General features: G+C 37.3%; 1 long non-coding RNA gene across 1 annotated transcript in view; it reads left to right on the forward strand.

The window, feature by feature from the left end:
* LOC116421167 overlaps nucleotides 1–15559 on the forward strand; it is a 164740-nt gene that overhangs the window by 73157 nt on the left and 76024 nt on the right. Inside the window, exon 2 of the long non-coding RNA XR_004231470.1 lies at nucleotides 2050–2171. This is a non-coding gene — a long non-coding RNA (uncharacterized LOC116421167). The remainder of the gene's footprint in view (nucleotides 1–2049; nucleotides 2172–15559) is intronic.

The raw sequence follows: 15559 nt of genomic DNA on the forward strand, positions 1-15559 counted from the left end.
GCACTCAGTACCAAGGGAAATCTCATAGGCTGACTGTCACTCAATCCCTGAGTTTCATTAGTCAACTAAATGATTGATGGCTTCAGTTGAAGTGGGCTATTAATTATCTAGAAATAGAATTAAGGGGTTAATGCATTGATGCTTTAGACTCACATTTTTCTGGGACTGAGGAATTGTTTCTGTCATACCCCTGGGACAATAATGTTTGTTTTCCCAACACTATGTTTCCAAGAAAGTGCTTATAAAAGAGTTCCCTCCATTTCACTTTCTTGCTCCTTTCTTGATTTCTACCAGTTAGCTGGAGAGAGGGATGCATTCAAACACATCCCATCCCCAACCCCCTGCACCATAAATAATTCACTCATTAGAAGTCGCTACTAGAAATCATTCCAAATATCTAACTCCACATTTCAGTTTTTAGCAACTTCTTCCAAATGACTTTCTGGCAAATGGAAATTCCATTGTGTTCACCAGAAGTGTCATTTATGAAAACCAAAATGAAATTATTTTTAGGGGTCAATCATCAGAGGAACCCACAGAGCTCAGTTTCCCTTCTCTCAGTAACCTGGGAGTGGAAGCCTTTGGATTCTCCTAAGTACTTCTTTTCCCCCTGAGGCCTGTGTTTTACTGACCTTTTATTTAGTAGGATATTAAAAAAATTCAAGAATTTTTTTATGTTTCCCCCTTCTCCTCACCCCTCCCAAGTAGAGAGTGACATTTTTCATTCTCATCTATGTAAAATTGAGCAGGATTCAATTTAACTAAAGTTAACAAGAATTTATGGGGCATCTATTAAGTGCCAAACATACTCCTAGATACTGGAAAACAACAATTGAGCAGAAAAGTAAAAATGAAAATAGACCTGACCTCAAGAAATTGATATCCTACTAGGAAAATGGACAGTGATTTATGTATAGCTGTTCATAAATCAGCAAGATAAGATTTGTGGTTTCAGTGCAATAGAGAATTCCCAGGTGAGGGAATTCCTTCTATTAATGCAGTCCAACACTATCCAACAAATTTGTCTAGGACACAGAATGCAGGTCACACAGTCACAGGCAGGACTTAAACTCATATTTTTCTACCTTCAAGACCAGTTCTCTATTTCTTACCAACAGGTAAATATAGAGTAATATGTATGTAGAAAAACAAGTCTCTTCTCCCTTTCACGAATTTTATTACTATGTGAAAAGTGAATAGAGTGATCAGAGTGCAACTCCACTCAAAACAGTTTGGGGGAAAGCCTTAAATATTCTGATTGACTTTGACTTGGCTCCAGAGCATATATATAGAAGGTTAGGAAGTAGTAAGTCTGAAAAGACAGGCAGAGACAATATTGTAGAGAGCTTTGAATACAATTCCATAAATTTTTAATACATACTCAAACAGGGCTACTCACTGATTTTTAAAGACACACATCTTAATCTCTGGGTCATGTTCTTCCTGCATTTTAAAAATAACCATCCTTTTCTATCCTCATTGGAGGATAGATCTAGAGAGGATAGAAATACTTGTTGAATCTTACCAATTTTTCTTGGTCAAGGTCAAATGCCATATCTTGTATGTAACCTTCCTGAATCTCCTTCCCTCTACCATTCCCCCAACTGTTTGTGATTTTTCCTCCCTCTAAACCTCCATAGGATTGAGCTCTGTGAGGGTTATTTCTCTCTCATTTGCCATAATGCTCGAAATAAGGTGAGAAGTAAGTGTTTTAGTGTTTTTTTTTTTTTTTAATTTAGTAGAGAAGAGCCCAACTGTTTTCTTTTTGCTTTCAGGAAAACTTTGGATCTGAGGGTAAGGTTTAAGGAAAAGATCTCTTAGATCTTATGTTTGTTTGTTTTTTCCCCTTCCTTTCTGGTCCTTAGACTAGAGTAATATAATTAGATCCTAGTTTATGAGGAGTGATTTTTTTTTTAATGACAAACTCTAGAACTAATTTAGGCTAGTTTGGAACCTAATAAGATACAATCATAAGTGCTTATTGATAGCTGATATTAAATGGGTTTTGAACCAGCAACATTTTCCCCTGTTAACCTTTCCTCTTCCTAGAATTTTGACGAAGCTCATGGGACCCAATATCTGCAGTCAGGAAATGGGGCTGTAGTGTTTTGCTCTGCAACTCCAGTTGGAATGAAACACACAAAGGAGCCTGGGCTGGTTATGCATGACAGGTAAGGATGGCCAAGACACAGGATACCTAAGGCAGTCAGCAGCTCCCTCAGTCTTGCTTGAAAATTATGTGAAATGAATTGGAGAATGTGTTTGACACAGAGGGTTGGGGGAAGGGGGAGCTGGGTTATTCTACATGAATATTTCTGCAAGCTATTTCCTTAATCAGTGTCTCCTGCCAGTCTGTTTTCTGCTAGAAGAGATAAAAATGCTGAAGTTTGGAAAGGCACAGGGATAGGAGAGAGGACAAATCTGGGGAATTTCAGAATTTACTTGCCCTTTGGTGCCTTCAAGCACTGGGAGCAATGGCAGCCTCCGTAGATGGACTTTGCTGTGCCTGGGTAGGTGATTATCATTACTGACCATGGGCCTTGAGGAGAACCAAAGGATGCTGTTTATAAAGCCAATGCCATTCTCTGGCACTTTGACTCTGGGCTCTTGTAGCATCTGGCTTTATCTTTCATACCAATAACAGGAAGGATTAAGCCTTGAACTTTTTCCAGAAACACATAAATACTTTTAATTCCAAGTGATACATTTGCTTTTCCTACTATGTATCTGGTCTTTGTACTTTACTTTGATTCAAACTTTATTACTTTTTTTCTTGGTGATATATGTCATCAAAAGGAAGGATTCTAATGCATTTCTTGATAAAGCCAGTACTAGAAAATCCCAAGATATAAATAGGAATAAAGAAATTACAATGACAAAAAAAATCACTCCCCAATCAACAAGAACCCTATTTCCTTTCAGCATTATCCTTGATTTGCTTTCAGCTTTCATTCATTCATTCAATATCTAAACATCAATTGTGTGAAAAAAACATGTTGGATGCTAAGAGAGAAGAAGAATTTAAGATATATATGCTTTCATTTATGAAGATTACAATCTAATGGGGTATACATTATAGACAAAGAAAGTTATGATGTAGATTTCTACTTGTAGTCTTTTCCTCTCAATGTAATAACACAGTTTTATGTTGATCTCTACATACTTCACAAGTTATATCCCTATATGTTCATGGCCTGCTCTTCTAACCTTTAATGAACTTGGTCATTGCTTTAGTAGGGACTGAATAAGTACTTGTTGGATTGAATTCTCTTGCATGGTTCACCCTTTCTAATTCCAAAACACTGGTGTTGATCATTGAAGAAAATGGAATATCTCATGCTGAGTGCTCAGGTTAGAGCTGAAGATATTTTAATAGTGATTGTCTAGCAACAGGAAGAGACAAGCAAAAGTAAAATTTATCAAGGTGATTAGGCAGTAAATGTGAAAGGCCGTATTTGAACCTAGTTTTCTTGTCTCCAGAAACACTAGTTACTGGGGTGGAAATAAAAGGAACCTGGGAAGGAAAACAGGACATGATTATCTCATCATAGAATTTGTAATAGGAAAGAAAAATAAAACTGGTAAAGGTCTAACATGTATAATAGGTTTTGGGAGAACAGATTTCAAAGTGTTCAGAGGAAAGATTTTTTTTCCATTTTAACCCAATAATATTGGGTTATTTATTATTTATTTTTAATAAATTAGTAAATGGATATAATTTATATTTAATAGTTCACTAAGACTTACAAAGTACTGAAGGGAAATATTTGATTTCAGGAGGAAGGCCACATATAGTTCCCATGTAGTAAATTTCTTTTTTTAATAATAGTTTTTTATTTTCAAAATATATGCAAAGATAATTTTCAACATTCACTCTCTCAAAACCTTGTGTTCCATTTTGTCTCCCTCCATTCTCCAACCCCCTTGCCCTAGACAGTAAGTAACCCAATATTTGTTAAATATGTGCAATTCTTTTGAATTCATCCAGCCATTCTGGAGGGCAATTTGGAACTATACTCAAAAAGTTATCAAATTGTGCATACCCTTTGATCCAGCAGTGGGTTTATATACTGAGCTTATATCCCAAAGAGATTTTAAAGAAAGGAAAAAGACCTGCATGTGCAAGAATGTTTGTGGCAGCCCTTTTTGTAGTGGCCAGAAAGTGGAAATTGAGTGGATGCCCATCAATTGGAGAATGGCTGAATAAATTGTGGTATGTGAATATTATGGAATATTATTGTTCTGTAAGAAATGACCAGCAGAATGATTTCAGAAAGGCCTGGAGAGACTTAAATGAACTGATGCTGAGTGAAACAAGCAGGGCCAAGAGATCATTATATACTTCAACAACAATACTATATGATGACCAATTCTGATGGACTTGGCCATCCTCAGCAATGAGATCAACCAAATCATTTCCAATGGATCAATAATGAACTGAACCAGCTACGCCCAGCGAAAGAACTCTGGGAGATGACTAAAATCCATTACATTGAATTCCCAATCCCCATATTTTTGTCCACCTGCATTTTTGATTTCCTTCACAGGCTAATTGTATGCTATTTCAAAGTCTGATTCTTTTTGTACAGCAAAATAACTGTTTGGACATGTATATTTAAATTGTATTTAATTTATACTTTAACATATTTAACATGTATTGGTCAACCTGCCATCTGGGGGAAGGGATCGGGGGAAGGAGAGGAAAAATTGGAACAAAAGGTTTGACAATTGTCAATGCAGTAAAATTGCCTATGCATATATCTTGTAAATAAAAAGCTATATAAAAATATGTGCAATTCTTCTATACATATTTCCACATTTATTATGCTGCACAAGAAAAATAAAATCAAAAAGGAAAAAAAATGAGAAAGAAAACAACAAGCAAGCAAACAATAAAAAAGGTGAAAATACTATGTTGTGATCCACATTCAGTCCCCAAAATTCTCTCTCTGGATTCAGGTGGCTCTCTCCATCATAAATCTACTGGAATTGCCCTGAATTACCTCTAGTTGGAAAGAGCCACGTCCATCACAAATGATCACCACATAATCTTGTTGTTGCTGTATACAGTGTTCTCTTGGTTCTATTCACTTCACTCAGCATCAGTTCATGTAAGTCTTTCCAGGTCTCTCTGAAATCACCCTCCTGATCATTTCTTATAGAACCATAATATTCCATAGCATTCATATACCACAACTTATTAAGCCATTCTCCAATTGATGGGCATCTATTCAGTTTCCAATTTCTTGCCACTACATAAAGGGCTGCCACAAACATTTTTTGCACATGTGGGTCCTTTTTCCTCTTTCATGATCTCTTTGGGATACAAGCCCAGTAGAGACGCTGCTGGATCAAAAGGTATGCAGTTTGAAAGCCCTTTGGGCATAGTTCCAAATTACTCTCCAGATTGGATGGATCAGATGAATTAAATTTCTGTGGTAGAACCCAGCCCAGGAGGGATAGGAACATTTAAAGAAAAAGAAATGTAAGACACAAAAACAAATACTTATGATGAAGATTAAAGGTTATAAAACTCCTTTCTTTGATGCTGCTCTTTGCTGGAACATAGTTCCAACGCCTAAAATTTTGTATGTTAAATGGATGCTGGGGGAACCAGAGAGCAAGGGTGTCAAATGGAATAGAAATGATGGTGACTCAGAGTGAAAAGCATACATAGGTGTTGAGGATTTTTCCAGACCATGAAAAAATCAAAACAGAAGAAGCAAGATGACAGTGGGGAGAGAGACTGACTAGCCATGTGCTGCAGCTGGGCTTTCCTTGATGAGTAACACTATGGTCAGGAGAAGCTTTGTGGGCTGAGTACTGAGGCTGGAGGCACTTTACATATGGCCAGAGCTGATCAGCAGACATTGAGAAAAGGTACCCAAGGATGGCTCCGGTCCTATTTATATGTGAGAAGGAGCCAGACAACAAAGTTGCTTTATGAGTTTCTCTCAACAGAGTCATTACTAATTTGAAAAAAAAAAAAACACCAATGATACAGCATTAGGGAATATTTTTCCATTTCCAAAGGCAGGAAAGGATGGAAAGGTATCAAGGCAACTGAATTGTGTGTCTCCCAATTCTTGAGATTGGGGCATACTTTTAGCCTGCCTAAGCACTGTCTGGTGAAGAGCTCTGTACACAATGGGCATTGCTTAAATATGTATTTGATTTTTTTTCCTTTTTGATGTTTATGAAGAAAGATGACTATGTACATTCAACTATAGTTCTTTCATGGCCTACATTTTAAAAATTTATTTTGATTTTATTTTTTAAATACACATTTCTTTATGAATCATATTAAGACAGAAAAATCAGAAAAAAAAAGAGAAAACCACAGGAGAGTAAAAAAAAAAAAAAAAACAACAGAAAAAAAAATGAACACAGCACGTATAAATTTACATTCAATCTCCACAGATCTTTTGCTGGATGCAGATGACACTTTCTATCCAAAATCTATTGGGATTGCTTTGAATTAGTGAATGGAGAAGAATCAAGTCTTTCATAGATGATCATTGCACATTCTTGCTGTTACTGGTGCAACCTATTCCCGGTTCTGTTTCTTTTACTCGTCATCAGTTCATATAAATCTTTCCAGTCCTATCTAAAGTCAGCTTGTTCATCATTTTTTATAGAACAATAATATTCCATTACCTTCATATAACACAGCTTTTTCATCCATTCATTTTCCAATTCTTTGCTACCGCAAAAAGAGTTGCTATAAACATTTTTACACATGTGGGTTTTTTTCTTTCCTTTGTGATTTCCTTGGGATGCAAACCCATAGGCACACTGCTAGGTCAAAAGGTATGCACAGTTTGATAGCCCTTTGGGCATAGTTCTAGATTGCTCTCCAGAATGGTTGGATAAGGTCACAACTCCACCAACAATGCATCAGTGTCCCAGTTTTCCCACATCCCCTCCAACATCCATCATTATCTTTTCCTGTCATCTTTGTCAATCTGAGAGGTGTGAAGTGGTACCTCAGAGCTGTTTTAATTTTCATAGCCTACATTTTGCTATGTTCAACTCAGGATCTTCCTATGTGAAAATTTTTCCAAATCCTTCAATAGGTAGTGTGCTGTCCCCTTTCCCCCAATCCTACCACCAATATCCATCCCCATACAATTAATTATGTATGTATTTTGTGAGTGCCTATATATGCACGTTTTTCCTAACAAAACATACATGGTGTACATGAGATAGTTTATAATCAACTTCACAAATCCAAGATAGGAGAAACAGTGAAATTTCAGTTCATCTGAAAAACAGGCTTTTCCATGAGTACAAGGGGTGTTTTCTTTTGGTTTTATCTCTTCAGTGCCTAGCTCATCTCCTAGAATATGTTAAGTACCTAGTAAATGTTTGTTGATTGATTGATTCATATAATCAGTGTTCATTGAGTTACAATAGCTTAGGTAGGAGAGTAAAGTTTTGAATGAGGGCTTGAGCTGAGATTCTGATTAGGTAAATTTGCATTGATCACATCCCTTAGATCCAGAGTCCTTAAATTTTGTGTATCATGAAGCCCCCTGGCAGTGTGAGGAAGCTTATGGATTCCTTCTCCAGATTGTACATAATCATATAAAATAAAATGCATAAAAATACAATATTAAAATATAATTATATATATATATATACATATTTGTTGTACCCTGATTTTTTTTTACCCCATTTGGAGTTTTCTTTTGGCAGAAATATTAGTTTGCCATTTTCTTCTCCAGCTCTTTTACAAAAGGGGAAACTGAGGCAAACATTTAAGTGACTTTCCAAGGGCAGGAAGTGTCTAAGGTTAGATTTGAATTCAGATCTTTCTGACTTCAGGTCCGGCACTCTAATCACTCTGTCATTCAGTTTCCCTGACACACTATCTAACATTGGACAAAACCATAAGGGACTACTCAGTGCCAGGTTCTTATTGTGAACAGGATTAGACTAATGGCCATAGTATTCACTAAATACTAAATGTGAATTCAGAGAACTCAATGATTCACTTAAATGAGAACAAGAGGATGGGGAGATGTACAGATGGAGGAAAAAAGAATAAGTAATAAATAAGGAATTCAGAAGTACATTATGGTTCTATATACACAGTGTTGTGAGAGCTAAAGCTCAGAGTGAACTGAAGCTGGCTAGCAAATTAAAGGACAATGTTTTAAAAATAGGTTTTTAAAAGCTGTATGAAGGAAAGAAAAAGAACAAAGAAGAGATAGGATCTCTGTTCTGGGTAGAAGGGATGAAAATAACTGTGGGTAGAGAGAATGTAACCCCTATTTTGCTTCTTTTTTCTCTTGAAAGGAGAATGATGTTTGGATTGGAAGGAGAGTCCAAATATGACTAATAGGGAGTAGATATTGAAGAGAAGTAAAAAGACATTAAAAGAATACTTAGCAGCCCTGATGAATTCAAGAGACCAGACCCAAATCAACCACATCTTAGAGTCTTAAAGAATGGAACTATAATTGCAGGGTCATTGTCAGTAATTTTTATGAATCTGTAAAGAGGTGAACAAGAGGCATATCTTAGATTGAGGAAGGACAAATGGAAAAGCAAAGAATCTGCAAACAATAGGCCAGGGAACTTGATTTCATTCTGGTCAAAATTTTGGAAAAGGATACTCAAGGGATGGTTAATGAAAAGAAAACCTGACTTCATTAAGAATATATAGGTTGAATTAACCTTATTTCCTTTCTTCTATAGGGTTTCAAGACTGGAAGTTCAAGAGGATGAATTAGTTTTAAGTAGTTTATTTAGATTTTATCAAAGTACTTGATAAAGTATCTATGCTATTCTTGTAAGAAAAGGAGAAATGTGTACCAAACTAAAATTAGAATCAGAGTGATTAAAATTGTTAGACATATTGAATAGTTATGGATTTAGGCTTGCCCCCGTACAGTTTAACATTTTATCAGTGACTTGGATAGAAGCATAGATGGCATTTTTATCACATTTTCAGATGACATAAAGCTTAGGAGGTCCAGTTAACACATTGGATAATAGAATCAAGAGTCACAGTTGTTCTGATGGGCTAGAAAATTGGACTGAATCTACTAAGATTTAACTTAATGGTGATAAACATTAGATAATATGTACTTGAGTTTAAATAAATCAACTTCACAAATCCAAAAAAGGGAGACATGACTGGGTCCCAGTTTATCTGAAAGACAAATAAGACTTTTAGTGAAATATAAACTCAATAACAATCAGCATTCTCAAGTGGCAACCAGGTAAATTAAGTATGTTATAGAGAAAATTTTTTTCAGGTACGGGTTAGACTAAATGTCTTTTGAGTTGTTTTTAAATTCTAAGATTCTGTATTAATCTGGGACAAAATTCTGAGCTTCAGTTTCTACCTCTGTAAAAGGCAGAAGTTGGATTAAATTTTTTCTGGACCCCCCCCCCCCTTCCAATAGTAAATCCTCTAGTCCCATGAAATTCTTCTAAAATATTTGTTATTCTCACTAGTGTTCCAGGTCCAGGCTATTAGCAAGGCCAGTAAGTCTCTTCAACTTTCCTTGGAATAGCATCCTTGAAAGAAGGAGCAGTTGCTTGTCAACAGCCTGCTCAATCCAATCCAAAGAAGCTCACTCCTTGACACCTGTCTTCATCACTGTATGACATATGAAATGTCTTTGGGAAAAGAAGATGAGTTCTTTTGGCTTGGCTTTCACCATGCATTTCAGGACAGTATATCCAGGTTGGATAGTTCCCATAATTGATCAAATACTTTAAAAATCTTCTCATAGGGGCAGCTAGGTAGTGCAGTGGATAGAGCACCAGCCTTGAAGTCAGGAGAACCTGAGTTCAAATCTGACCTCAGACACTTAACACTTTCTAGCTGTGAGACCCTGAGCAAGTTACTTAACCCCAATTGCCTCAGCAAAAAAACAAACAAACAAACAAACAAAAAAAAACTTCTCAAGGAGGTTCTAAATGGGTGGTCAGCTCTGCCTTGGATTCTGTCCTTCTGTGTTTGTGTATTTGTTTTTTTCATGCTAATTCACCAATGGGATGAACTTTTGGGATCATCACGTTTGCAGTTAAAAGAATTCTTGCATAACAATGGGAAGCTGCCTAATACAGTGGAAGTAGTGCTGGTTTGGAAGTCAATGAATATGGATTCACATCCTGCATGAGTCTCTTCCATCTGTTCATTTCACTTCTTTGGTCCCCCTGGTTCTTTTTAAATCTATAAAATGAATTTGGATTAGATGACCTCTAAAACACTCACCAACTCTAAATATATTATTCTGTGATCACTGATTTTACTGATGAAGAAACCAAGGACCAAACAAGAGACATGGCTTCCCAGAGGTTACCTAGATAATAAGTAGAATTGGGATTTCTAACTAAACTTGTCTACTTCTCTTTCCATTCCACTCCACTCTAAAACAACAAATACAAAGGAAGAAATAGAGTACAGGAATCCCAAAATCCATTTCTACTCTACTCGGAACCCATTCCTGCCATATTAAAGTCACCTTGCTTTGGGGGAAAGTTGGAAGTCACAATAGTAATAACAACATGAAGTGTCCTTTGGGTCCTTTTGTTCAGTTATAATATAACTATTACCAGCAGCAACAGTATATTACTATCGGGAAAATTCCTCTACCACTGCCATCTATATCCATAAACACATGTACCTGTTTACATACCTGTCCTTGCCCCCACTGATGGACATTCCTCAGAAAGTAGACTCCAGAGACTTCATGCCTTTGGCCAGTGACTCATCAGAGCCTTATCTGTCTTTTTTTTTTTTTTTTCTTTTAAATTTTAGATGGGACAAAGTAAGTTCCAGTATTACAAACATAATTTATGAATAAACTAATATACATTTGTTGTTATTTTCATTTATTTATTTATTTATTTTTACTGATAGAGGTATGAACAAAAGTTTGGAGAACACCATCCTAAATGAATGTTGACATCAATAGTCAGGAATATTCACTAAACACCCCATATTGCCACTAACCTTCCGTTCAATTGTGGTGTCCTTGAAAATAGGGAGTGTTTTTTTGTTTGTTTGTTTGGCTTTCTTTGTATCCTCATCATTTAAAACTATAGCTGAAACATAGTAGATATTTAGGAAATGTTTCTTGACATCACTTATCTCCCTCTCTCCTTCCTTGGCACTCCATATACTGGGTCTCGTCCATTTTAATAAATAGCCTTTAAATGGAGTAAAAATGTGTGTGTGTGTGTGTGTGTGTGTGTGTGTGTGTGTGTGTAGGAGAGGAAAGGTGCTTAGACATATAGGAATTTAATTTTTTCAGTCTTTCAAGTTCAATTTACTGATTAGTCTTATCACTATACTAATTGAGGTATGTAGAAAGCCTACAGCTTTTGTCCTGAAAATGCCAAGTCAAGCAAAGATACATGTGTGGCAGGGCCCAGAAAAAAGGGGGAAAAAAGATTGAACTGCTTGAAGCTTTTCATAATTCCTGTTCTCTGTAGTTTTATATTCTGTTCCTATTATTTGTGTAAAGATAAGGAAGTAAAGTGGCTTGCTCTTCCCTATGGGTTTGACTTAGTAGTTTACCTATAGAATCTCAAGGGAAAAAAGAAAAAACCCAAACCTATAAACACCCCTTTGTGACTTTTGATTCCTCATTTGAGAGAGAAATCTAAGGTGGTCTTGATATTTTTCAGAGAAGTGGCATGTGGCCCATAAATGTGAATTGTTCTTTGCTTTTACCCTAAATAAAACCAGGAGAGAAGGTCTCTCCCACTTTGCCCATTAATAAGTCTATAGATGAAGTGTACATGTAGGTTTAGGTGGTCTCTTAGCACCTAGCATCATTAAATAATAAAAAGCAGCTTGCATTCAATTCTCTTTTTAGCCAGTCTCTGAGCTTAAAAATCCCAAAGGATCTCTCTAAAAACTCAAGAGAGTAAGAACTTGGTCTGTCCCAGTCACCAAACTCTTGCTTTCCCCTTTATATGAGCAACATTCCATCTTGAAGATCTGTTGAAAATTCTTCCAATTGATGGCTTCTAGAATGAGAGGGAGTGAGCTCTTAATTTCCAGCTGGAGAACTTGCACTTTTCAGATTTGGGGAAGAGGAGGGCTGGGGAGACTGGAACTGTGATTTCTGTGGTTTAGGAAACTTCTGAAGAAAAAAATTCTTGATGCTGATGCAATTCAGTACTTGTTCCACAATTTATAGATTTAGAGTTGTCCGAGATATTGACCAATTAGTCAATCAACAATCAATAAACATTTAGTGTTTGCTATAGGTCAGGCACTATGTGAAGTATTATGGCTAAAAGGAGAATCAAAAATAGTTATCTTTTAGGAGCTTACTTTCCAGTAGGGAAAGCTAATAATGACAAGATATAAGAGCTAACACTTAGACAACATTTTAAGGTTGATAAAACTCTTTAAATATGTTATTCTTCTTGATCTTCACATCAATCAAGTAATCAACGATTATGTGTTTACTATTTCTGTAAGTCGGGGATATTATTATCCCCATTTTATGAACTGGGTTAAGTGACCTGTCTATAGTCACACAGCTAGGAAGTATCCGAAAAGGATTGGATTTCAAGTCTGACTCTAAAGCCAGTTCTTTATTACATCTCTTAGCTGCCTACATACAGAATAGATCAAAGGGGAAGACTGAGGATCACACAACAAATACATATCAAAGGAAGGACTTCATTCCAGTCCTTCCTGATTCCAAGAACAGCTTATTATTTGCTGTGTCATATGATCATTGTGTTATGGGCTAGCTCAGCTAACTCCCTCCAATGACCCCCAAGATGTCTTTAATTCATTTCCTTCCTATTTAGGAAATACAAACTCATTCTCCCGTTACTGTGTCTTCTGAAGGGGTGGGGGGGGGTGGGGAAATCCCAAAACGGAACCAGAGAGTGTGTTGGAGCATCTACTATGCAGATGTATGCCTTTTGGATCATCTGTTGTTACTGATTATCTGACTTGATGTCAGAGATCCTTGAAGTGCCGGCCTATTTTTATTTTTCTCCTTATTACACCCACAGTGCTGTCAGCTCCTACCAAACCTCGAGATACCAAGTCCTTTTTAGCAGCACACATGTGAATATTAATCCTCTCTCAGCCTCCCCCGGCCCGTGTAGGTCAGGCAGAAGGTTGTTCCCACGAAACAGCATCCTTTCACACCTGCAGAGGCCACCGGTGTTAACTGGGACCCCACTTCGGAATGGGAGGCAGGCTCAGAGGAGCTGATAACCAGCCAGTCACTGCCCAATTCCATTAAGCCTGATTTTTTTAATATGGAAAATTAGAAGTGAAGGGCTGTGTCCTCCCTTCTGCACATGGATCCATCTCCCATTAGCACTAATAAGCAGCCCTCAGATTGAGTAAAGTGCAGGGGTTGGTTAGGTACAGAAAGGGAGACCCCCCTAAGAATATAATTTTTCTAGCGTACTTAATTCTATTTACTCATTAGTCTAATTATTATACTCACTGAGGTGTGTATAAAACCACGGGAAGTGCTGGGCCATGCATACCAACCTGCACATGCCTCTCTTTTTACTGAAGTGGAGATGCTAGCTCATCATATAAAAGAAGATGACTGAGGACACTAGAGGATGCTAGCAGAGGAGAATGGGAAAGGACCTTAGAGATTGTATTATCTGCTTGAAACCCTTCATTTTATAGATAAGGAATTTAGAGCTCTGACAAGAAGTGAGGTGACTAAGATAATGAAGTTATAGAGGAAAAGGATCTTGTTTTATTTCTCTATCATCCTTGACAGCATGGCGTAATGGTGATGGGACCAGTCTTCAAAACTCAAAGGTCTACGGCCAATTCCTGCCTCTGAAAAAGGTCATTATACCATCATCATCCTCACCACTGATAATGGGGAAAAGGCCATCCTTCACCCTGCAACTCATCATCATTGTCATTGTGACATTCCACATAAAAACATCCCTTCCTGGTTACCACTCCTCTGTATGAATTGCATTTCCCCTATCAGAAAGTCAGCTCTTTGAGGACAGGAACTGTTCCTCTTCTGTATTTCTATCCCATATATATATATATATATTCCTTATATACTTAGAATAGTCTCTCTCTTATCACACACTTAATATATTCATTTTGTTCATTCATTCATATTATCTATGTGATACAAAAAGCCACAATCTCTCTGTGACTAGGCATCTCTCTAAAATAAGAAAATGCAGATTAGTTGCTAATTTGCATTGATACAGGGAGTTTCCTCCACCAGGTGTTCCCTCTCACAGATTTAATTACAGGTATAGATCACTCTCCTTTCCTCCCCTTCTCTAGCATCACCATCCTGCAGGATTTCATCAGCCTTGGTACTCCACCTCATTACTGTTCTCTGTTCCTCTGACTGCAGGGTGAGATGACGATGACGCGAGTTTCTATTTGAGGAGGAAGCTCAGATCAAACTTCATTTGTCACCTAACTGAACTATTGTGGAACTTCTTTGACTTCTCTATCATACCTTGGCATGGAACACTATTCCTCTTTCCCTCCACTTTTCAGCTTTCTTTTGTGTAATTTTGTAGATTCTAAGCTTCTTGAGGACAGAGACTATCTTTTTTTTCTTTTTCTTCTTTGTATCCTCAGTGTTAACATAACACCTGGCATATAGTAGGCATTTAATAAATGTTTATTAACTATCGAGTATTCTCTGCAATATATAATCCTAGATTTCCTAAAGCACTGGAAGCTTATTTCTAAAGCCCTCTTTCTGTCTGTCTCTCTCTGTCTCTATCTCTCCTCTCTCTCTGTCTCTGTCTTTCTCTTTTTCTCTCTTTCTCTCTCTCTCTCTCTCTCTCTCTCTCTCTCTCTCTCTCTCTCTTTCTTTCTTTCTCTCTCTCTCTCTCTCTCTCTCTCTCTCTCTCTCTCTCTCTCCTCTCTCTGTTTTCTCTGTCTCTGTCTCTCTTCTCTCTGTCTCTCTGTCTCTCTCTCTCTCTTTTCTCTCTCTCTTTCTCTGTCTGTCTCTGTCTCTATCTCTCCTCTCTCTCTGTCTCTGTCTTTCTCTTTTTCTCTCTTTTTGTCTCTCTCTCTCTTTCACTCCCTCACACACATTCTCTCTCTCTCTCTCTCACACACACACAATTTATCAGAAGTTGGACTTGCTTCTCACTATACATCATAGATGCTTAATACACGTTTGTATGATTAACTTGTACAAAGTCCCATTCTAGGTTAATGACATAGCTAGCATTAGAATCCAAGTCTAGGCTCTCTGGCAGGAAACACTCGTCTAATAGTAGTAATAGCTACAGTAGCACTTACCATTTGCCAGGTACTGTGCTAAGTGCTTTGTAGCTATTGTTTCACTTGATCCTCACAACAATCCTAGGACCTGTTATTATTGTCTCAGTTTTACAAATGGAGATTAGGGACTTGCCAGAGTTACACAGCCAACAAGCATCCGAGGTCCCATTTGAATCCAGGTTTTCCTGTCTCCATCTACTGGGTCACCTAGCTACACTTAGCTCATCCTCTCTGTAACCATGGACACTCCTAAACATCCTCCCCAAAGTGGTCTGTCAAGGAGCACTCCAGCCACAAGGAGAGAAACTGAAATCTTAC

The sequence above is a fragment of the Sarcophilus harrisii genome, chromosome 2, assembly GCF_902635505.1.
Source record: "Sarcophilus harrisii chromosome 2, mSarHar1.11, whole genome shotgun sequence".
Taxonomy (NCBI): domain Eukaryota; kingdom Metazoa; phylum Chordata; class Mammalia; order Dasyuromorphia; family Dasyuridae; genus Sarcophilus; species Sarcophilus harrisii.